Here is a 24677-nt window from a genome sequence, read left to right as displayed (position 1 = left end):
AGAGAGGACATGTAAGTCCTTGGGGCACTTTTACAACTCAGAGGAACAAACATCCTCATCACCAGCATCTACTCACTTTCCGTGTTTGAGCCTGAAATGTACCCACTAGCTCATGCATCCAATATGCTTCTGCCCCAGCTGGTGGCACCATCTGGGGACATTGTGCAAGTTTAGGAGATGAGACCTCCATGGCAGAGCTGGGTCACCAGGGATGGGGGCTAGATGGTTACAGCTGGGTCCCAGGCTCCAGGCCTGCCTTCTCTGCTCCCTGTCTGCTGTGATGGGATTGCCTCCGCCAGACAATCCCATCACCACTGCACCGTGATGGCTTTCCCTGACACAGTGAACCGTGGGTGAGTCAAATAGATCTCTCTGCCCTTACATTGTTTCAGTATGATATTGTGGCATCATGCTGCAAAGCTATCCAACACTGACACCTAAGCTCACAGCTTTTAAATTCATAGTGACATCATACACACCCATTGTGCAGATGTAATGAAACAGGTCTCACAAAGCAATAACTACCTGTCTTACATGTGATGAATTGAAATATTTTCTCCAGTCCATTTTGAAAGTATTATGTAAGCTTCCTCAACATTCAGTTCCTAGACTTCAGTTAAAAAAACTGGCACCAGCTGGAATCCAATTGAATGGGTTATTTGCAAGTAATCTCAGACACATTAGCATGTAAGCTTGAGAGGTAATGGTCTGTTCCTTGGGTCTGAGAATTCTTCCATTTATACACAATTTTAAATGCACAGGACTGGAAACACCATTTAATTTTTATTAAAGGGAAAGGCAGTAAAGCTGCAGGGGGAAGCAGTTTGACTTCAGTTCAAAATCAAGCCACACTCATTTAACAAGGTCACACTTCAGCAGGGAAACACTTAATGGTGATGTTGTGTTTTCATCAGTAACTGTAAAGGAAAGCAAAGGGTGAGGAGGCTTGGCTGCCCCGAGGGAAGTGGCAAAGGTTGTGTTCTCTTGGTGTGTGCATGCCAACCTAACTGTCCCAGCGAGGATATTGGGCAAAGGCTGCTCGGAGCACAGAAGACTTGGGTAACATTTGCAATGTAAGCAGGAGGTCCACAGCGTATCCAGGAAGGCCACTTAAGACGCGGCCCCAGGCATAACACAACAGCTTACATTTTCCCAGCTGCTGACAAAAGCACCCTCCTCAGCGTTCTCAGAATCCTTTTTATTTGTTGCTTCTGAATGCTGACCAATCCACTAGTGGAATTCAGAGCAGCACAGGCCAACATCAGAAAGGCCAAGGCGGGCATGGGTTCTGTGGCAAAGACAGGAGTGAAGAGCCTGCAGGATTCCAGTGACAAGGTGTCTTATTCAAACAGCGTGTTGAGAATGCTACACTTGAGGCTGTGCAAAGGCTATTTGCTCCGCTCTGAAAACTTCAGCACCTCAAATGCTAACAGCAGGAACTGAGGACTCCATCCAGGGTTCCACATGTACACTGGTTGCAGTACAAGAAAAACCAGAATCCTCAACTTCCCTTTGCTAAAAAGTTACTGTTAAAGTTACTGTTTTAAAAAAGTTACTGTTATAAAAAATACTGTTAACCCCAGATATACAAAGGCTTAAACAATCATGACCTTTCAAAATTCTGAATAATCTAGAGTGCCAGTGAACAACTTGCAAGCTTGGAAAGAATGTCTATGTTGAGCTTATCCTAGTAAGGTGTACATAGGAATTTAGACACTTCTAATATAATACCTTTACCATGTAGCCCAAATTGTGCTTCAACTCACTAGGTAGCCCAGGTTAGCCTCCAGTTAGCAACAATGCTGTGTTGTGGTAATGGAGACATCCTTGCACTACCACACCCAGGTGATGACCATGCTCTGTCCTCATTCTTGTATCTCAACCCTGTATGCCGGTGTTTAAACTTACACTGTTCTAAATTCTTCATATTCCATATAGTCAAGTATTCTGAAAATTCTTCTTAAAGAGTTAAGTGCCAGAAATAGCAACCTCCTGACTTTATGCAAGGAGAAACAATCCTCTGGGGTTAGTTTTGTGAATACAGGGTTCTCTAGGCAGTCCTATGCACTCATATTGTTTTCCCTTTGAGAAAGGTATGAAAACTTACAAAGTAATTGCCAGCATGATGATGGACAGCATGTTTGTGATAACTTGTCTGATGGAGTCCTGCGCAGAATAACAGCATTTTGGTTGACAACAGGTTGCACATACAACAGGAGTCCCATAAGATTACGATGAAGCTAAAAATATTCTTATTGCCTAGTGACACTGTAGCCTCCAAAACACAATACACTCATCTCGTGTTAGAAGGAGCCTGGCATAGACAGACATACTGCACAATCATGCAAACAAATGTGCTGTGAGTGGGAATATGTTTGGCCATACAGAAGTATGGTAGATACATTATGTACAGCATAATATTGGTTGATGAAAATGACTGTTAGGCTTTATATTCTTATCATAAATTTAGTTATTTTATTGTTTTAATTTTTAGTTTGTGTGCATGGATGTTTTGCCTACATACATGTCTGTGCACTATGTGCATGCCTGGTGCCTGCAAAGGCCAGAAGAGGGCATTGGATCTCCTGGGACTACAATTAGAGATGGTAGTAGTTAGTCCCCGTATAAGTGCTGGGAATTGAACTCAGAACCTCTGGAAGAGCAGCCAGTGCTCTTAACTGCTGAGCCATCTCTCCAGTCCCTTTTATTATTATTTTAGAGTGTACTCCTTAAACACACATACATTTAAAAATATGTATATTTAAATACATACATAGGAATGTATGTATATGTACACACACACACACACACACACACACACACACACACAGAGTTAACTGTAAAGCAGCCTTAGGCAAGTCCCTCAGGAAGTGTTCTAGAATAGGGCAATATCATCACATGTGGTTACAGCTCCATGCATGTTACTGCCCTAAAGACCTTCTATAACCTTCCAGTGGGACAAGATGTGGAGGTAGGAGACAGTAGTATTGATCGTCCTGCCTTTGTGTAGATCTCACCTAATTTGTACCTTTGTATGTTTTTAGAAAAAAGTTTATTGACTTAAAATAATTAAAAGACAAAGCTTATGAAATAAGAATATAAAGGAAGAAAATTTTCTTAGCTCTACAGTGTATTTATGCTTTAAGTTATATTTATCATAAAAGCACCAAAGGGTTTAGAAACCTTAAAATTGACCAAGTAGAAAAGGTATAGTATGCCAATATTAATTTATCTTAGAGAAAAGCAAATTCATATGAAGTTAGTATTGTCCAAGTGAACAAGAATCACAAAGGTCCAGGAGGCAGGGTATGGCCTCCTAGACCGTCAGCTTCAACTCATTCAGTGACTCACATGGAATGGGACACCTTCCAGTTGTGAGGCGGCCCTTTCAGGTGCACCATGTTTCACCTCTCAACTTGTATCTTTGTGGTGCCTTTTCTTTATTCAGGTATATTAGATACACAAATACACACTACTGTGCTACAAAGTGCCTATGGTACAGTAATGTGCTGGAGAATGGCCTGTACTGCAAGATTCGGTGTGGAGTAGACTCTACCATCTATGGACCTAAAACCATTCTACGGTGTTTTCAGTGATAAAATCTCCCAGTGATCTTTTTCTCAAAATTATCCTCACAGTTAGGAAACAATTCAGTGCATTTGACACATATCAAATCTCACAGATTCGGCCTCTTGAACTCTCAGTAGTACCAGACGTTGTAATACACCACTTTCTAGAAATCCTCTCTTTCCTTGGTTTCCACAATTTTGGCTTTCCTCTAATCAGACATTTAATTTCTGTTACCAGTCTGTAAATATCATTTCCTCCTCTGGGTCTCTTTCCTCAGCTTGCCTAGCCTCCTGTGTAGAAGAACCCATCGTAACTGTTTCAGCCACCCAGAATCAAACAACAGTGCCAACACGTGTGTCCATCCCCTCCCCCTCCCCCTCCAATGCCCAGCACAGAAGCCACACTCCCTTGCAAACCTCTCTCTTGCCCTGCCTTTTGCAACGGTTCTGCCGCCCACCTCCACCCAGTTATTCATCACGCCACTCTAACTTTCAAATACAGATCTCCAGACAGTATTTCTGGCATCTTTTACACTTACCATCAGCCTTTTAACGGGCATATCCACCAGTCCAGTGTCATCCAGGCACAGTCTTCAACTCACCTTGCACAGTGGTTTTCTGAACTAGCTAGAATTCTGAGGTCTCCCTCAGAGCTCTGGTCCATTTCCTCATTTCTGGGGGTTCATGATGTACTATCTTCACACTAATAACATCACATAAGGTCCACTGCACCTTGTCGATGACAGCTGTCTTCCCTCTAAGATGGCATCATCCTTAGGAAGATGGTGTTTGGCTCTCTTTATATAGCTAGGATTTCATGCCCTCTGCTCACAGTAGGTGCTTACTCAGCAATTACTCAAAAATACACACTCAGTGACTAACTCTGAATTGAGAGTGGGGATAGCTGAGTGCTCACCAATCGACAAAGCCAGGACTCCCACTCTGTGAGTCTCTGTCTGTAAGAAGAACTAATTTTCTTTTCTATGTGTGAACTCTGATGAGGCTCAGATGGGATCAGGTATGGGAAAGTACTGTGTCAAATATAAACTCCAGAGCAGTCTTCCCATGTCTACTCATTTACCCGAAATCGGTTGAAGATAGCAGTTTATAAAGGCAATGTCCAAATTGAAGAGACATACACACACCATTGAAACACAGATATACCCTCTACCTATGCACCTCAAGAGTGGCATGGATTTAATGTTAGCTAACAGGCAGAAGTCTAATACAGAGGAAACAGAAGCATTGAAAGAAGTATGAACCCTAGCACCATGGATTCCTGTCCTTCACTCTCAAATGGTTTTGTAGCACACACTTACAAAGATGAAAGATCTGTGTGGTACTGTGAGAAACCAGAGTATCCACTTACTGCTCATATGCACACACAGTTCAAATGTTCACAGTCTGTACATTGGAAGGTTTGAGTGTGCAATGTTGCCCTCATGCTCTTGAACACTGGCCCCCAGCATGTGGCACTGTTGTAGGGGTTGTGGAATCTATAGGACATGAATCTAGGAGTGGGCCTGCCTTTGACCTTTGTACCCATCTCTCTTAGTCTGGCACTCCACCTCCTGGTCTGAGCATCTGATAAAGCTCACTGTGCAGTCAGTCCCTGGTCCCTCCATGCTTTCCTGCCAGGAGGAATTGAAATCCTCCGGAATTCTGAGCCCAAATAAACCCTTCTTCTCTTACATTATTTCTGTCAGGCATATTGTCACAGCAATGAGAAATGTAATGTAAAGATTAATTGCACCTATTTACATTCAGAAGAACCCAGGAAACTCTTTGTTTGCCTTTGATAAACAAGGAAACTGAGGCAGGCAGCAACTCGTCATGAACAGCTGAGATTCATGACTGGGCAGCATGCTCAGTCAGACTCTAACCGCGCAATCCTGCAGCCCATCTAAATGACATGGCCCACCCTATAGTTGGTGTTGCTTTCAGAGAAAATGGTTCTTAGTTGATGGTGACTCCACATGCAGTGGTTATGAGGTCTGCTAGTCCTGCTAGAACCCACATGCCAATTGGATGCTGTGGGAAGGTATTTTATCTTTAAAGTGTATTACCTGTTTTACATAAGAACTTCCAGAAAGCAGGAAAAGATCCAACCATTTTAACAAGCTAAAATGCAGCTGTTCAGATAGGATCACTGCTTAACTCTTTTGTTTATTAGCTCATTAGAATCCCATCACACTGTCCTGAGGCAAAGGCAGAGGATTCGCCAATTCTTCTCTAATAGATTTTCCGGTTGTCTTCTGAAAAGTCCCGGCACATCAATTTAATTTCTATTACAATCTGCAGGGCTCATGTTGTGTTAACCTGCCCCAGTTCCCCTTCCCTGCTGCTGACCCCACAGTGAGATGCTGCACTTGACTGTGTAGCATAACATTCAGGAAGGGATGGTGAGAAGGTACTGCCTCCAAAATATCCCCCACCTCTGCAGTGTTCCCCCAACTACTTCTGACTGGGACACAAGGACTTGCAGCTTGAGGGGGATGCCAGTCTTCACAGCTCTTCTGATCAAAAGCTAATTTTCACCCAACCCACTTGGTTCTAGCATGCTCTTAACTGCTTTCTCAAAATGTATTCTAGTACTTGGCATTCTATTTGAATAAATTGCTTGTATTCTCAGTTTCAGTGACCTAGGGCTTCTTAGATTATCTACTGGTGCATTATTACTAGTCTATATTTTTATATTTAAGAGTCATTTATTAGGTACTTCCCATGTGCCAGTTTCTGTACTGAATGATTACATTCGTCATTTCCTAACATTTCCCCACTAAGCCTCTGACAGATCTCCTCAATTCTAACGAGATTAGAAAAACATTTCCATGTCTCTAAAATAATGATGCATCATCCAACAAATACCAGCTACATCAAAATTGTGAGAGTGGCTTTTTTCTATACACACACAACACGGTTAGTTCTTTAAATTGGTGACATTTTAGATTCGGTGACATTTTAAGTACTGTATTTCTTTCCAATTGAAAGCTACACAAATGAAGCCTGTGTATATTGAGAGATTTGCTTGAATTAGAGAATTCACAAGAGGTAATAAGCAGTCACATATGTCATCGAAGGGACTTCATTGACTTGTGTCTTTGCGTACAGCACAAAGACAAGGATTCATCCTATAATGCCCAGCCTTCACCTTCACCACTATTGCTCAGTCTTTGGAAGCCCTTGGGTCTCAAGTCCCAGTTCTGTTAGTACATTAGCGAGTGATTTGTGGTGTGTTGCCTAAACATATCAACCTCATCTTTAAATCCTGAAAAATAACCCTCATCTTAGATTCCTGAGACAGTCATCGAGATTATCTGCTGAAAACCTCCTAGCACTATGAACAAGGCATGGTAGTGAATGATGGTGATGATGATCATTTCACAATTTACACCCCCAGGAGAAACTCATAGCTGGCTAATTTGTGGAGCTGCTGAGCCCTCATCAACCCTGTTCCAGAGATGGCATTGTCATTCTTGTCACCTCTGTCTTTCTCATGTTTCATTGCACCAATCTTTTGTGTGGTAGAAATTAGAACTCTAAATTTGGTAAGAAGTCTGTCATATACACTAGCTAGAATTCCATGATCACCTCAGTTCTATAAAATGTATTCTGAGAAACAGCAGCTCTATTCTTCATACTACTTGGTAGAAAGGGATCAAGGGTAAGTCAGAAATTATTCTTCCCTCGAGTCCTTTGAAATGGAATGAGTAAAGATAAGCATACCCAGTCAGATTCATGTACAATGACATAAGTGCCTTAAAATAAATCCAAACTAAGCATAACAGAGAACATTTTTTAAAAAATCCATTGATCATAAGAACACAGGGAGTTCTGGAACAGAGAATGGCGTAAGCAAAAGTCCATAGACTGATTTCTTCTTCCACTCACGTTCCAACAGCTTATATCAAGATAAACTCCCCAACGATGACCATAACCAGGCTGGGGAGGCCGCTCAGTGGTTAAGGACATTTTCTGTTCTTGCAGAGTATCCAGATTTGGTTCCCACATCTATGTCAGGGACCTCACACTACCTGTAACTCTAGTTCCAGGAGGATCTAACACCTTCTCCTGGCTTTGGTGGGTACCTACATGCACATGGTACACATACACTCACTCAGGAACATTCATGCACACACAGTGTTAGAAAAAACTTGAAGATACAAAAGAAATAAAATTAATAGCTGTTTAAGTTGACAGCCACACTGAAGATAGGGACACGAGAAGCCAAGATCCTAGACAGAACTAGACACACTGGGCTGTATTTTTAGCTCTGCATTTGCTGCTGTTTCCATTGCATGGACTTTGCTAATTTGGGTCTCCAACACAGGAACCAAACAGTAGCAGCCTGAGGTGCAGTCTCATTAGGACAGACAGGGAGGAAAATGGAGTACAAGGGCTTCCAACATTACAAGAACATGAGAGATGAAGGATTCCTGCCAAAGAGAGCCATAAGGTGGTAAGAATGCTCTTCCTGTGGTTTCCACATGGCATCCAGGGACTTCTTGGCTTGCTCATTATCAGGTAAGGTGCCATGAATCCAGTAAGGAAGGCAGCTGTTGAGGTAAAAATTTGGCTGGTGATTCCAGTGAGCTGAGAGGACTAGAGAAGAGACATTGCTGCTTGGGATCTGCCAAGGAGAAGTGTGCCTGGTGAATCCCTGGAAAGCTGTGCTCCAGGACTCAGAGCAACCCTCACCAGCCTTCATTGCACGGCCACAAATCACTAGACTAAAACTGCTAGTTGCATAGGGGCTGAGGGGCAGAGGTCTGAAGAAAAGTTCTTTAAACTTTCTGTGGGTAACACCGAAGAAAGCCTTCCTGGCAGCCATACAAACCACCTATGACGTGGTCTTGGGGAAGGCAATAAAACTTGGTCACTCGGCAAAATAATATTAGGAATTCACACCTCTTAACAAACTAAACAATGAGCTGACTTTGATGAGCACTAAAATCTCTTCCATCAGTTAAAAATCTGAATTTGTTTTGTGATCACTCTAAAAGTAACATGGTAATGTATGAGCTATTTTGATGCTACAGACAGAAAACTAATATAGGCCAATATACCTTTATGCAGAATATAAGTTTGCACAATTAGACCCTTCTTGGCCTATCACAGCAGAGCTCTCTGCACATAATGCAATGTAACATACATATACTCAGAGGGAAAGATGAAGAATCATTAATGTTTTCTGTAAGACTTTCAATACAAAGATTGATGTTAAAATAAGCAACAAAAGGGATACTAAAAATAGACTAGTAAGTTAATGAGCCCAAAGAACCACAAATGCAATTAAAGAAGATCTTATTTAAAGTCAAGATGGTAGCAATTTAATGAGCAAGTGAAAGTGTTCTGGGATTACATCGATCAGGCATTAGCCAATCCCAATCACAACCTAGGCTCCTGTGTACTTTATGTGTGCACACTTGTATTGCATATGACATGATGAAAGTCCTGCCATTCACCTGGACTTTGAGATAACATTTTCAAATAACTGGATGAGATAGGTTTCCACATGTGAATACTAATGTATGCATGTTTGAAAATCACAGTAAGAGAACAGAAATAGAATTTTTCTATAAAAATAAAATTGTCACTTAGAACCTTGAATTTGAAAAGGTCTCTTTTATAGTAATAGCATTATGAGTAGGAGTAGAACTCATTTCTTCAAGAATTCCGTCACTTTTGACTAGCAAGAGTAAATCATTCTGTGAAAACTGTAACTATTCGTTCAGTCAAAATATACAGGCAAGGAGTATAGTCTACCAAAGGCATTACTATACACCCCACAGGGGAAGCATGACTTGTGTAATAATTAAATATACAATAAGAAATGCATCTTATTCATCAAAAACTTTTTGCAATCTGCAAACATACCATAAATAGAATGTCAATTGAAAAAACTGTTAAATTGCCTAATTTTTGTGGAAACAATATTTCCAGACAGCTTATTCGCTTTAAGAAAATCGGTCCCTATAAAACAATGTAAACATAAAAATCCATGGTGAGTTAAAAACCTTATGCACCTCATGATGAATCTGAAATACACAAAGCTCTGGATTAAAGTCGTAGCTTGACTTTCTGCAGGTAAACCTTTGGGCAGGTTTTCCTGTGACATGAGTCAGGCAGTTTAGCCGCTTTAACTGTGTGTGGGTCATGGCCTCACATGTGGCTTCACAACTAAAAGTTAGGGGTCACACAAAAACAGCAATGCCAAAAATTATGAATCAATAAGAACCACAAATCAGTTACAAATGAAACACGTAAAGAATCCAAAGTGTGTTTGGCAGCATTCACTTGTGCTGCATCTGGAGACTTCACTGAAGCCCTGGTTCTGAACACACAACCCAAGCACTTTGCAGGGCATGCACTGCCCAGATTACACTGCCTGAAACACAACAATCTAAGTCTCCAGTGTGCTGTGCACTGCGGTGTTTTTTCTGCACATTCTGAGTTTTGGGCTCTTACAGAAGCACGATGGTTCAATTATGGAAACAAAGACTGATGTTTCTTTATTGTTATTCTTCAATCAAGTTATCTTATCTTCGTATTGCACTGGATTAAAATTCTTAGTTTTAAAAGAAATGCTCTTTTGAAGGGCTGGGGAGGTGGATCAATATGTCAAGTGCTTGCCCCACAAGCATGATGAACCAAGTGTGGCTCCTTAGCACCAGGTGAAAGGCAGATATGACACTGTATTTCATACATGTAATTCCCATGCTGAGAGGAGAAGGTAGGCCAACCAGCCTCGCCAAACTGGTAAGCTGAGAGACCAAACTGGTGAGTTCTAAGTTCAGTGAGAGACCTTATCTCAAAAAATAAGGTAGAATCTGATTGAGGAAGACATTCAATGTGTGTGTGTGTGTCTATATTTTCTTATTTAAATTGGTCTAGTGTTAAATGTGATGAATAGCTAATAGGAGACAACAGAAGATACTTGTACAAATCAGTGAGTTGTAACTGTTTTAACATAACCATTACAGTATCTTCTAATATCTTAACCTGCTCAGAAATTTTATTTTAACACCAAATTTCCACTCATTTTCAAATTAGTCAAATCCACTGTAGTGATTATGTACCACCTTTTCAAAGAGTAAGTTTAAAAATGCTGAGCAGGTTCAGGGTTATACTATGGTTCAAAATGAATTCTAATTGGCATCATTTAGGAAAATGATCTTGCCCATATTATATTTTCCACACTATGACTAATTTAGCAAACTGAAACTCAAAAGCCTTTTGTAAATAATACGTTACTACTTAATATAGTATCTCAGTTCAAGGAAGTTGAGTTATCAGATAGCAGGAAGCCAAATTACAGGAATCATTTAATTATTTAATAAATGAGACTTTCTAATATGAATGAATTGAGTTGTAGTTGAGTGGAGAGGATTTCAAGATAGTGAAAAGTTCAAGAGGCTGAAAAAAGAGTAATGCCTTCTCAATCTCTAAAATACAGGGCAGGGTCAGACACCCCTTCACACTTCCACAGTGCAGAGCCCCAGGTTGTTCAGAAGTTGTGTTGCAAGGTGAGCCGAGCCGCTTTTGATTCCTTCCTTTAAACACTTGCTCTAAAAGCCAGGTGCCTCCTACCATGCAAAAACCACCAAGAGGGGTCAGAGTCCATCAGTACAATTGGTCATATTCTCAAAGACTGGGGTCCATCACTGAAATTTAGGCTAGTCACTGGTACACATGGGCTGGGTACCCAGAACTCCTCACAGGAAACTAAATCACATGCTCATGGGAGAGATGGTAGGAGACTTAAACTTGATAAAATGGGATCAGTTTGACATTATAAATGGATCTGTGAAAGGATAAAAAGCCACTAAAGTAAAGATACCGAGTATGATATTATATATAGAAATGAAACACTAAAATAACTCAGGAGTTACCTCATTACTTTAAACTATCTGCATGCATATAGTTCTTCTTAGGTACAATATAGACACTCAGATGCATAGATTAAATTCACTCCCCAGCAAGGACTTTAAATTATTTTGGAATAAAACAGTATTTACATGGATCAACAGATTCATACATAGTTCTCTATCAGCCCACAAAAGCCCTGATAGTAACATTCAGGGTTCCTGGAGGCCCTAGGTTGACCAGATGCCCACATCCCGGGAAGCTCATTCAGGAAGCACTATACTCAGGTAGTTTGACAACAGCTGGTTCCAAAAACCATTTATTTGCTCTTATCTAAAAACTGTCCCCTTCCAGACCACCCCAGCAGAACTCCATAAAACAGAGAAGCATTCTGAACAGGTGGTGACTGATCAGGGATTACATTCACCTCAGAAGATACAGTTCTCTGGGCACAGTCCATGTGAGAAGATCTTAGCTACTGACAGGTCATGGAATAGTTAATCACTCCAATTTAATATTATCTTTATATTTTTGGTTGTGAGCCTAGCCTTTAACAGCTGAGCCATCTCTCCAGCCCTAATATTATCTTTGATATGAGCCAAATAAACTATATGTAATGTAATGTCATTATCCTATCTGTTACATTAGCAGTGCCCCTGAGAAAAATGGGTAGTATATATTCTCTGGCTCACTCCTATTTTCACTAACAACTTACTACATACCATTTCTTTCCAGGGCCTATGAGTGTGTATGTACACACACACACACACACACACACACACACACACACACACACACGGGAGAGAGAAGGAGAGGAATAGAATAAATGATGAATGAAGTAATGATTCCAGGAGATGGTAAGAAAAATGCAAGAGAATGAGGAATACATACACTTTTTTCATAGTGTTCAGAAAGCCTCCTCGGTGAAGGAGACACCTAGGCAAAGTCAGAAATATGAAGGGTTGGTCCGTGGACACATACAGAGGGAGTCTGCAGAAAATGAGGGTGGCAGCCATGTGCAATTCCTGTTCACCTGCATAATGATTCACATGAGTCCATAAAGTCATCAAATCATATTTTACCAGACGGTATTTTTTATTAGTGTAAGAAAAATTACAAATTAAGTTTACAAATAGTAATTAAGTCTGATGAAACAGGTAAATGGATACATATATTTTTTGTTTTGGTATCATTCTCAAATATTTCAGATACATGAAGAGTTGTTTAAAAAATTCTACTTTAAAATCTTGGGGGCAAGAGGTTTCCAGAGACCCTGAGTTTGGAACAAGCCTGGACCATCTAAGGCAAGAAAAAAGAACAGCTATAATGGAAAGGGATTCACTGCAGAAGGCTGGCCCAGGTGGAGTATCGGGAGGCAGTGGGGGCAAGGTGAGGTATCTGACTTGTTTTCTGGCCTAATGGGAAGTCCTTGTGAGCTCCGACTGGGAGAATGCTTGGCTTAGGTGTGTATTTTTAAAAGTATGTCATGTGTTGGCTGGGAGTAGACCAGAATAAGAGCTGGACACTGTGGGGTGGGGACAACAGGCATCCAGGCAGATGTGATCACTTGGACTCACATGGTAAGAACACTGATGGTCAGGTGAAGTTGTATTCAGAATACCTTTCTTTTGATCATCATCATAGTTCACATCTACTCAGGACTCAGAGTTGATCTTTTACTACATTCATGCTATAAGAGATGAGTGCTCTGGATGGAGAACACACTACGTTCACTCTGCAAATATGGACTCCAAAGCTTGGTTAAAATTTCACTTCCTGAGCTGACAAGCATCTGGTCCAGCAAGACTTTCAGTTCTTAGTAAATCATTTCCTTTGCCTTTCTCCTCCTAGAAAGATGGCATGCATGTTCATCAGCTGGCTGACTTCAGCCTTCTATCTTCAGTCCCCTGTGGCTTTGGAGTCTAGGCATGGGACCAGGCCAGGGGGCACCAGAGCTATCTCCACCCACTTCATCTGCTCTGCAAACCAGCCTATGTTTTGACATTGTGTGAGAGAAATGGGATCCATCCTATTTCCTTGGTCAAAGCAATGTGGAGTTTCACCTCTTCAGACTGAAAGACTACAAGAAAAATAATGAATACTTAGCATTCAAATGAAATCCTACTTGATTTACATCCAACACCATTGCACTTTATCATTTTGTCACAACCATTAGTGACTCACTGTTATTTCAAACTCACTGTGTGCCTTCGAGTAGTCCCTGTGCACACCCTCTTGATCTTATTAAATTCAATAGTATTTATTGAACATGTGCCCTTATCATATTATTGCTGCAGTCCTTGAGAAATTAATACACTAATGCTAATACATTGTTTCAAGTGGGATTTTGATACACTCAAAACAATTGCATGATTTCTTTACATCATTCATAAAGAACCGTGTGATAGAAGACTTTAGGGAGAGCAGAGGGCAGGATGGATGTAGAGATGTTACCATTGGGCAGAAGTAAGAAGCTTGGGTGGTGCTTACAGTAGGAAGATGACAACAAAGAGCAATAATTTATTGTGTATCTTAAAAGCAAGGAGAAAGGATTTTGAAGGTTTACTCTGTAAAGAAATGATAAATGTTTGAAGATACACTTACCCTAGTTCAAACAACACATGGTACACATATAGTAAGACATCACATGGTACCACATTCATACACACAGACTTTATGTATCAGCTAGAAAATATAAAATTAATTAACAAACCCACGTTATAGAAATGAGAAAAAATAAGTAAATATGAAACAGGGACCCTGTGGGGTAGGGAGAGGCTGGGCTGGGAAGTGTTCCCTGTGTACCTTACAGCCCTTGGAAGAGGGGACTTGAGCTGCATGACTTGATTCTTTGTGATATTTTTGCATCAGTTAAAAGAGTAACACTGAGTGACAGCAGCAACAACAACACCAACTTGAGGGGACTTTCATCTGGTGCAGTGGCTGCCAATCTTGGCCATCAGTCAGCATCATCCCAGGACCCACCTCATGCCAGACCGATCAGATCAGGGTCTCTGTAGACTGTCTGGGGCAGCTTTGCAACCAGGGAGGTCGGGGGAACTGATGGAAACCAAGATCCTACTCAGGAGGATCCAATGATAGAAAATGAGAGCCAGAGGAGGGAGGGAGTTGCCAAGGGTACGGCCAATTTGAGGTAGAACCGCAAATGAAATTGGAGTTTCCTGAGCGCTGCTGCTATTTCGCATTTAATATCTCCCAGACACAGAACTGTGTAGTGAGGCCGGTAGGAACAGCATCAGCCGTAAGCCGAATGGCTTTGGATTCTCCACCTCCCGTGACTTGTACCGGCTGCCAAACTAGTCCAGTTTGCAGCTAGGTGAGGCCGATAAGCTGGGAGGAGGCTGCTCAGCATCAGCACCACCACCAGTGACAGACACATGGTTTTGTTCTTCCAATCAAGATTCATACACAAAGGAGCTCCCAAAGAGTTCACTAACAGGCCATAAAATGAAACAAACATCCACAGAAACCCGCTCTGCAGCCAAACTCAGAAAGCCTTTGACTAATCAAGCAGTTTGGAACTTGAGCTAAGAAGGTAGGTAATCAGGGCTTGTATGCATGCTCAGGAGGTTGACAGCAGTAACATGCATGTCAGAGAAAGGCAAAACAACACGGAAAATATGGGAATATCAAAGAAATTTCAAAATATACCAATAAAAATTTTAAATCATACGTGTGTGTGTGTGTGTGTGTGTGTGTGTGTGTGTGTGTGTGTGTATCATACATCTCAATTAAGTGAGTAGATAAATAGAATAGGAGCTGGAGAGATGACTCAGTAGTCAAGAGCACTTGCTGCTCTTCCAGAGGACCTGAGTTAAGTCCCCAGCACCCACATGGTGGCTCACAACCATCCTTAACTCTAGTTCCAGGGGATCCATTGCCTTCTTCTGCCCCAGCAGGCACTAGACTCACACACAAGTGCAAAAACACTTATACACACACAAAATAGATCAGTAAGTCAGTCAGTAGAGCAGGTGAATAGTTGGGTTATGGACGGTTTTATGATCTTTCTCTGCCTTTTGTAATAGTCAATATTTTCAAATTTGTCCATTTGGCATTGGCACCACATTAAGACAAGATTTACACTAATTTTGATCTGAAACATAGAAAATGATTGATGTGTTTGCTGAATGCGTTAAGTATATATGTCTAGGTTTTCTTCCTTAACCCCAGACAGCAAATATACATGTACATGTTTATATGTGCATACTACATTTATACATATGTATGTATGTATGTATGTTTGTATGTATGTATGTATGTTTGTTTGTATGTATGTATGTATGTATGTATGTATGTATGTATGTATCACTCCCTTTTGTATTGTGACTAAACACCATGACCAAGGCAACTTATAGGAGGAAGTGCTTATTTGGGGCTTGTCATTCCAGGGGGATGAGTCAACCCCCACGGTGGAATGCAATGAAGCAAGCCCCAGGCAGGGCAGCAGGAACCGCTGGCCACAGCACCTGTAACCAGAAGCAGTACACTGGGAGGCCAACAAGGCTTGCAAAGCCTCAAGACTCACTCCCAGTGACATACTTCCTCTATCAAGGTGACACAACGGATATCCAGTATCCAGATGCCCGAGAATATAAGAGAGATCTCTTTCAAACCACCACAATGTATACATAAGACATTGTACTTTTCACTTGTAAACTTTTTTCTTTTTAGTTTTGTGAGGCAGAATTTCTCAGTGTAGCCCTGGCTGTCCTGGAACTTGCTCTGTAGAGCAGGCTGGCTTCGAACTCATAGAGTTTCACATGCCTCTGTCTCCTGAGTGCTGGGATACTTTTATTAACTGAGTATGGTGTTCTCTCTGTGTGTATGTATGTACACCACATGCAGTGCCATGGAGGCCAGAAGAGGGTACTGGATCCCCAAGGACTGGATTACAGACAGCTGAAAGCCGCTGTGTGGGAATCAAACCTTTAGAAGAGCAACTGTTCCTGACCACTGAGCAATCGCTCCGGTTCTCATTTTTTTTTTTTTTAAATTTTCAGTTTTGCAGAAGAAGTCATGGAAATTTCAAGTCTTTCACATGGAAACTTCTCCTGCTTGGTGGTTCTAACAAACAGTACAATGAAAATCTGCTTCCTTGAAAAAAATTGTCTGTTTGGTATATGTATTTCGTTTAAAATAAGAAGACCTTAAACACTAGTATGAGCATGTGTGTTTACTCATAATGTTGACTGATAATAAACATTGCACACTTGTGATGCCCTATGTCCTTCAGTCGGCTGCCAGCATGTCTTTTTCCTCTTAGTTGAAGACAGATCCAAATACCTGTTTTCCTTCACATTTTACAAAATGGATACACTCTTTTGTGGTAGGACACTCTACCCGACTACATATGTATCAGCCAAAGGGTAAGAAAATGGGAGCTTAATGTCAGAATTACACTTTTCTGTGAAATTAAAATGACCATATAATGTAGTTCACCTTTCTGGTTTCTAGGCTACTAAGCAATATTTGCTGAGCACTTTCTATGTGTCAATGGTTCCACAAGCCTTGGGGAACTTAACCACGAACAAAAGAAATGTCTAGACGCCTTGCTTCCACGGAGCTCGGGCTCTGCCAGGGGACAGCAAACAGGTCAAGAGCAGCACAGTAATGAGGACAGAAGGTCCAGAGTCCCGAGGACGAGAAGCAGTGGTGGCTGGTGGAGCCGCCAGGGTGACTTTGGGCTGAGGCCAGCTAGGGAAGAGAGCTGAAGAGGCAGCCAGCTCTGTGAACATCAGGAAAGGAAGAATATTCCAGAAACTTCCCTGATAAATGAAGGGTAAAACCTCTTTTTCTGTCCCCCACTGGTGGGGTCATTTGGAATCTGATGTAAGTTTAGGCAGTTTGCAGTGGTATGCTAGACAGTGGTATGCTGTAGAAAGTGGGAACCAGAAGAAAGAAAATGGGGAGAAAAGTGGCGTGTGTGTGTGTGTGTGTGTGTGTGTGTGTGTGTGTGTGTGTGAATACATGTATGTGCACATTGACAGTACACTGAAAACCTTTTTGCCTTGTCCACAGTGTTTAAGAGGATGATGCAGGTAATGGCTAGCTACAATTGAGAAACACCAATATGATTTGGCTAAGAAATAGAGGACTTCCTGGGGCCTCCTTCCTAACGTGGGTACCCATTACCTACTCTAATATAGGCACTTCAATGTTGTCCTAGAAGTCACACATTTAGGACAAAATTATTTTAATTAAAACCCATTATTATTAAATATACGTTCACGCCCTGTGACTGAAAGTGCCAGCACTGGTGACAAGCCTCAACTTTTTGACTAGCTTTCCTGTACAGCTCTGTGCATCTTAGAACAGGCCAAACAAGAAGCAAAGGGCAAACATTATGTATAGAAATTAATTAATAATTTGAAACACTGAGAACAATTAGTATTCTTTTATTATAGGAAAACTACAATTAGAATTGGAGCTGAGGAGATGGCTCAGAGGGTAAAGGTGTTTGCTGCCAAGACCTGAGTTCAATCCCTGCACCCACATGGGAGAAGAGAACCAACATACAGACAGTTGCCCTTGACCTCCACACTCATGGCCTGCAATGTGCACTCCCACACACTCATACACACCTACACACATAAAAGAAAAAAAGGAAAGCAGGAAGGAAGGAAGGAAGGAAGGAAGGAAGGAAGGAAGGAAGGAAGGAAAGCAGGAAGGAAGGAAGGAAGGAAGGAGGGAAGGAAGGAAGGAAGAAGTAAGATTTAGATCTAACTACAATTGGTAATATTTTTGTTGCACTATAGGAAGCACATTTATCCACCCACAAATTAAACCACCAAATGATTAATCCACCTGCGTTTAAAATAAGAGCCCATGGAACCCTGTGCCTGTAAAAAAAAGCCTTCACTTGCTACAACGGTCGTAACTGGGCCTCAGGACAATCCTGCCTTAAGAGCGGCCTTGTTCTGGGAGTTTTATGTTACTGCAAACCCTCAAGGCTTGACATAATCTGAAGAAGAATTGAACTTCATCATAACTCAAATTTAGCAACTCTGCACTTACACTAGGAAAGGCACAGGCCCCAGTGTCTCTTAGTCCCTCAGCGATGATAAGATCCTCTTTAGAGCATGTGAACATGAAATATCTCTTCTGGGAATAGACTGAAGACTTTTAGGTGTTGTCCAAACACCCGGTTTCTGCATGCCGCGGTTCCCACCACAGCAATGACTAACATGGGTGCGCTCCTTCCTTTGAAATGAGGAAACTAGTTTCTAAGCCATTAACTCTACATCTGAGGTGTAGCCACTCCTTTTTTGAAAGCTACAAGAATGAGCTCTACAGAAAAAACTGCAAGCTCTTTCTGGATCTTTCTAGATTCCACAGCCAATAAAACAACTGCCTTTCTTGAGAATCCAGGGGGGTTTTAAGAAGAGAGAAACCAGGAATGATGATCAAATTCTAACCAGAGATTAGGAAGAGGAAGGCAGGATCCCTTCCAAACCCCGAGACATGTATTTCTATGACCAAAAATGTGTAAACTACTCATTCAGTTTCTGGAAATGCCCTGGCCATATTAACTTACTCTGCCAAGAATGTTATTTAACATTGATGATGAATTATGGCTTTTAATAACAGAGGCTGCAATTCCTGACTATCGGGTTGCTGTCTGCCAGGAAAGTTGGAGGAGAGTTATGGTTTAGTGTAAAATAAACAAAGGCACACAAGCCAGCTGGGAGGGTGATTGGGTGTGCAAGCTTTAGGCCAAACGTAAAGGACAGAGTTTATGTATGAATCTTAGCAGAAAAGTGGAGTGAAGCCAGATGATAGCTAAACCACAGATCATGTGACCTCAGGCCTGGGAAAGCCCTCCAGAAGTCACCTACTGTTACTCAGGGACTGAAAGTTCCACAATGTCCAGTGTCCCCAGTCAGGAACAATCCAGTGCCAGGGAAAGTTTACCATCTCAAAGAAATCCTTTCCACTTCTAAACACCTTTACAACACAAATGCTTCGCTCTTTCTGAACCAAATTCAATTTAAATTCTGTTTACTGAGGCTTCATCTCACCCCCCAGTGGGACCGATAAAGTTGAGGTAAACATGCACAACCTGTGTCCAGGCAGTGACCACAGTGAATGGAGCCATAAAAGGTGCTGGAGACTTGGGCCATGCTATAACCAGCCCACAGGCAGGAAGACAGACCTATGAAAGACTTTTCTGGTCAACTAAAATAAAAACCTTGAATTTTAGTAGATGTATCCTGAATTTTTTGATGCATAAGGAATTTGTTTCTAATAGTTCTTGGAGATCAGTTAATCCAAACTTTACACTCCATAGAGAAGAAAACTGATCTAGGCCCCCTGCATGTGTGTGACAGTTGTGTAGCTTGATCTGTTTGTAAAGCTCCTAGCAGCGAGATTGGGACCTGTCCCTGGTGCTTAGCTGGCTTTTGGGAACTTGTTCCCCATGCTGGATTACCTCACCCAGTCTTGGTGCATGGGGAGGACCCCTTTCTGAAGGGAGACAGTGGAGGAGTGGATGGGGAGGGGAGTAGATGGGAGTTGTGGGGGGAGAGAATGGGAGGAGAAGAGGGAGGGGAAACTGTGGTTGGTGTGTAAAATAAATGAAAAAGGTTAATAAAATAAAATCAAAGAAAGAAAGAAAGAAAAGAAAACTGAAACCAAGAACAGTAAGTGACCTAGCGAGACCAAAAGGTGAGCTGGAGCTGGATGTGGAGGAGAGCCTAAATGTAAGGCCTTGTCTCTCTACTGCAGACACGCTGTTCTCCAGTTGGTGGTACATTCACCTACAGACTCATTAACATGTTCTGAAACAAGAATGGACCCTATGGCATTTCCCTGTGCTCAGCGTTAAGTGACCAGTGTCCTCGGCCAGGTTTTGCAGTACCTTTTGGGCTGATAAGGAGCATGAAGGAACTGCTATAAGCATAGACCCTAAGGGTAGGCCTCCAGCATCTGTGGCTTAGCTCTATACCTTACTGCCTTGTTACCAGGTCACCGAGAGTTTCTCTCGTAGAAACTGGGATAGTTAGGGGAGCTGTCTCCACACTGTAAGAACTACGTTAAACACAGAAGTTCTTAAGGTACCCCTGCCAGAGAGTAAGCACTGTACGGTCCAGATTATCACTACCCAGAGGAAGAGCTATGATATATGGAAAGAGAGATGAATATGGCATTAAAATAGAAAACATAAAATAAAACTGCATGGTAGGCATTCTAGAAACAGAAGAGTCCTAAAATTGATTTAATCAAAGCAGCTAGCTCCTATATGGAGGTCAGGGCAGAGGAGACTAGCCAGCAAGGCGAGGGCCGTCAGGGTAGCATGAAACCATGCATAAAGGATCAGAACACACCCATCCGCACAGGCAGGGCTTCCATCATCTCCGTGCTCCCTCCCACCTCGGAGAAGTCAAGAATATGTGGGTCATCTGTCTGCCTCCTTTCCAAGTAGATGGGTAGTTTCTGCAGCCTCCCTTCCCCATCAAAAGTCCTTCCTAGGCAAGATTGATAAACAGAAAGCTAACAAGTCCATCCTTTGAAATGGGGTGGGGGGGGTAGGGATATCACTTCTTCCATAAGGTAACTCAGATACAGACAGCTGCTCACATGGGGATTCATCACAGGTAGCATGCTTGTCCTCACTGTGATGGCAATGACGTTTCAGCCTAGAGAAGGTATCTGTGTAATCAGAGTCTTATAAAGCTCCCTGATGATCAGAGCGGCAGAGCATCCTCTTTCAAACAAGGGAGGTGGTCAGTGGAAATGGAGTGGCTGCTCTGTCACTAAAGCGTGAAAGAATGAATGAAGAGTTCTTTCTTAAGTTTGCTCGAGGCTTGGTGAGCTGGGGGATATGGTGGTCTATAATATAGTTTCTGATGGTTGCTGTGTGTCACTGAGTTACAAGCGTTGATGTTGGGGCTGGGGAGATGACCCAGTGAATAAGTGTTTGCACGTGTGAAGACCTGAGTTCAGATCCCCAGCAACCACATACCAAAGCCAACCCATGAGGGTGGTGACGGGTGGATCCTGGGGTCTGGTAACCAGCTATCCTATGCAAAATGGCGAGTCCCAGGTTCAATGAGAGACCACTGCCGTTGGCCAGCTCAGATGTAGGTAAGATGCAGATACCTGTGTACTAACCCATGGAAGTCAAGTAACCATCAGTTCAGGAAGACTTTCCATCACAAAGGAGGACACTTAGGTCCTGGGAGGTTGAATAAGTTGCTCAAAATCACACAGCATGAGAACTGCAGAGCCAAGAGGTCTCTTCTAGAGCTGTGCTCTAGTTAACCTGCTCCCACAAAGGCCTAGAGAAAGCTTTGGTGTCCTTCCTTCAAAGGATATTTGAGGAAGGCTCTTGGGCAGGCACCAGACCAGCTCCAAGGGTCTCACTGCTTTTGTGTGCGCCTTCATTTGCACGTCAGAGAAGGCTGCACTCCTGGCCAGCTGTTCCTTCTGGTCCCTGGATGCTTTCTCTAAGGATATTACCTCTCCTACCTCTCTATAGAGGACAGGCAAATTCAACTGTACCTGTCCTCACTGAGACATGTTCATTCCTTCCCTCCCCGGCTCCTCTGTCTCTTCCACCTTTTCTTCTTTCTCCTTTCTCACCCTCCTGGACAAAAGCTACATGAATTGAAAGTCTAAGAAGAACAGGCACCGGCTGACCTAAGAGAGTGGAGGAGGACAAAGTGAAAAGGGAAAAGTTTACTTGGGCACATGTTTTAAAGAAGGGACCGGTAAGCTGGGCACAGTGGCCCAGGTACAACTGCAGGACTCTGCAGCTGATGCTAGTGGATTGTGAGTTTGCAGCCAGCCTGGGATAGCTAGCAAGACCATGCCTAAAAGACAAAGAAGCAGCTGCCATAAAAGGGGACCATAATGAAGACACCACCTCATACCAACCTTGGTTAAAAGGTGGTTAACAAGTGCCAAGGAGGGGATCCAGGGCTGGCCCCTCATGATTGGTGGCAGTGAGAGGAAATGACCAGGCACTTCAGGGACAGCCTCGTCTGCTTTCTGGTGCTATGATAAAGACCATGGTTGGAAGCAATCCAGGGAAGACAGCACTTAGTTTGTCTTATAACTCTCAGGTCACAACTCATCACTTAGGGAAGTCAAGACAGGAATTCGAGACATGGAAGTGGAGGCCACAGAGGAACACTGCTTACTGGCTTGCTTGCCAGGGTCATGCTTGGCTTGATTTATTATACCTCCCAGGACCATCTCCCCTGGCATGGCACTACTCACCCTGGGGTGGGCCATCACACATCAGTCATTAATCAAGAACATACCCCACAGATTGGCCCACAGGCCAAACTTATTGGGCATTCTCTCAACTGAGGCTTTTTCTTCCCTTATGACCTTAACCTGTGCCACATGGACAAAAAAAACTAACCAGAATAAGGAAGGGATGTGGCAGTTCCACAGAAGTCATAGAGTGGCCATGTAAGCCTCCTCAAAATAAACCTAAGAGAAATACACACAAGTTCACACACATGTACAGGAGTGCACACACACGCAAACAGTTCAAGAATTTATGTAGCATCATCATTCATAAAATCCCTAAAGTGGAAATGACCAGATGTCCATCAGTTGACATAAATAAAACGTGAAATGCTATTTGGTAGTAAAATGAACGAAATGGTGACACTTATGACAACCTTGTTGAGCTCAGAGAAGAGTGTGGTGTATGAAAGAAACCCAGTCCACATATTAGAGACTCCACACACACTTCGTGAACAAGAGACAAATGCACAGGGATGGAAAGAAAGGAAGCAGGCTAACATTTGGCTGGGCCTTGTTGTACGCATACAGAGGAACAGCTACAAACAGGTAGACATGTCCTTGGGGTTAGACAGTATGATGGTCACCCAGCTCGGTCAATAATATGAAGCAACATGGCACTGACTAAATAATGACTTTGATAGTGTGAAAACCATATATCAATGAAGCGGAGTAATTCCCTGTTGAATAAACTGCCATGTGTATCAGGAACGGCCACATCTTTGTGCCTGCAGAAATAACAGAAACTCAAAACTATGGGTTCAGAAAAAGAAAATATCTGAAAGAAAGAACATGGAAGACAAGAGAGAGAAGAAAATAATTTCTACTTAATGGAATTTGTATTTTTTAGGTATGTTAGGGGTCTATCATATCAGAAACATGGACATTATAGGTGGTCTCCAGAATTCCAAATCCAAGCATTCTTTCCCCAAAGCTATCAGCTCCAAAAATCAGAGCATCAATGGAGAGGTAAGACTGGCTTTTAATTTTCCTCTGAACTTCTTGGGAACTAGATTAAAAAGGCCACAACTGTGTCCCCTGGTGTCCTGTGTTCCAAACTCATACAATATGAATATTTCTTTGACATCTAACCTGTACATGGTTTCCTATGTGAGTTCCCAAGTCTGACTCACATGTAATGAGGAGAAACCCAGCCTTAAGTAAGGTTCTACAAGCAAGTGTAAGGCATCGATCGGCAGGCTCATGTGCTCATCCTGAGCATCACACTGTCCTGTAGAAAACTCCTGCTCTGACTAATGCAGGAACTCATCCAAGTCATAACAGGGAGTCCAAGGCTAACAGCAGATACAACTTTAACATTTAACATTTAACATTTTTTTTTTTTTCTGAGAGGGAGAAGTATTACATTCTTTTTAACTTTCAGACTATTACCAAACCTTTTCCTCTCAGTGTGCCTTCAGCATCTTTTGTGTAAAAAATCAAATTATGGCTTTCTTCAAAAACGGGTGAGCCATTAATTGCTCCAATGTGTCTGCGGTTCTGGAAACAGTTTCTTAGACAGGAACAAATGATAGCTATTATGTTGTGCACAGAGAAACTCAGTTTCAGATCCCATGTGACACGGAGAAGCATTTAAGGAATTCTGTAAATTCAACTAACAACCTTGGTGTTTACAGAACCCAGGATAACTCCTGCATGCCCTGCTTCCCAATCCTGAATCTGTATTTTCCATCTTAAATATTAATTGAGAGATACCTTAAATGACTCCGACATTCTTCCATAGTGCAAACATCCTTGGAGATCAAGTTTAGCAGTGGTCCTCTGACTCAAGGTCAGAGTACAGGCCTCTCCCTGGGAGAATGGTTGAGCTCAAGGAAACACAGCAAATACCTCTGACATGCAGGGTGGGGACTTTTCTAAGAAGGTAATGGCCTCCCTTCATGAAAACACTGCTATTTTCTGGCCTGTTTTTCATAAGCCTCTGGCATTTCCCCTCCCAAC

General features: G+C 42.2%; 1 protein-coding gene across 1 annotated transcript in view; it reads right to left on the bottom strand.

Annotated features, from left to right (window-relative positions):
* Rnf150 (ring finger protein 150) overlaps window positions 1–24677 on the bottom strand; it is a 221032-nt gene that overhangs the window by 194035 nt on the left and 2320 nt on the right. The window lies entirely within an intron of this gene.

This window comes from Onychomys torridus, chromosome 5 (assembly GCF_903995425.1).
Source record: "Onychomys torridus chromosome 5, mOncTor1.1, whole genome shotgun sequence".
In the NCBI taxonomy this organism is placed as follows: Eukaryota; Metazoa; Chordata; class Mammalia; order Rodentia; family Cricetidae; genus Onychomys; species Onychomys torridus.
This window is presented reverse-complemented; position numbering and strand designations above follow the sequence as displayed.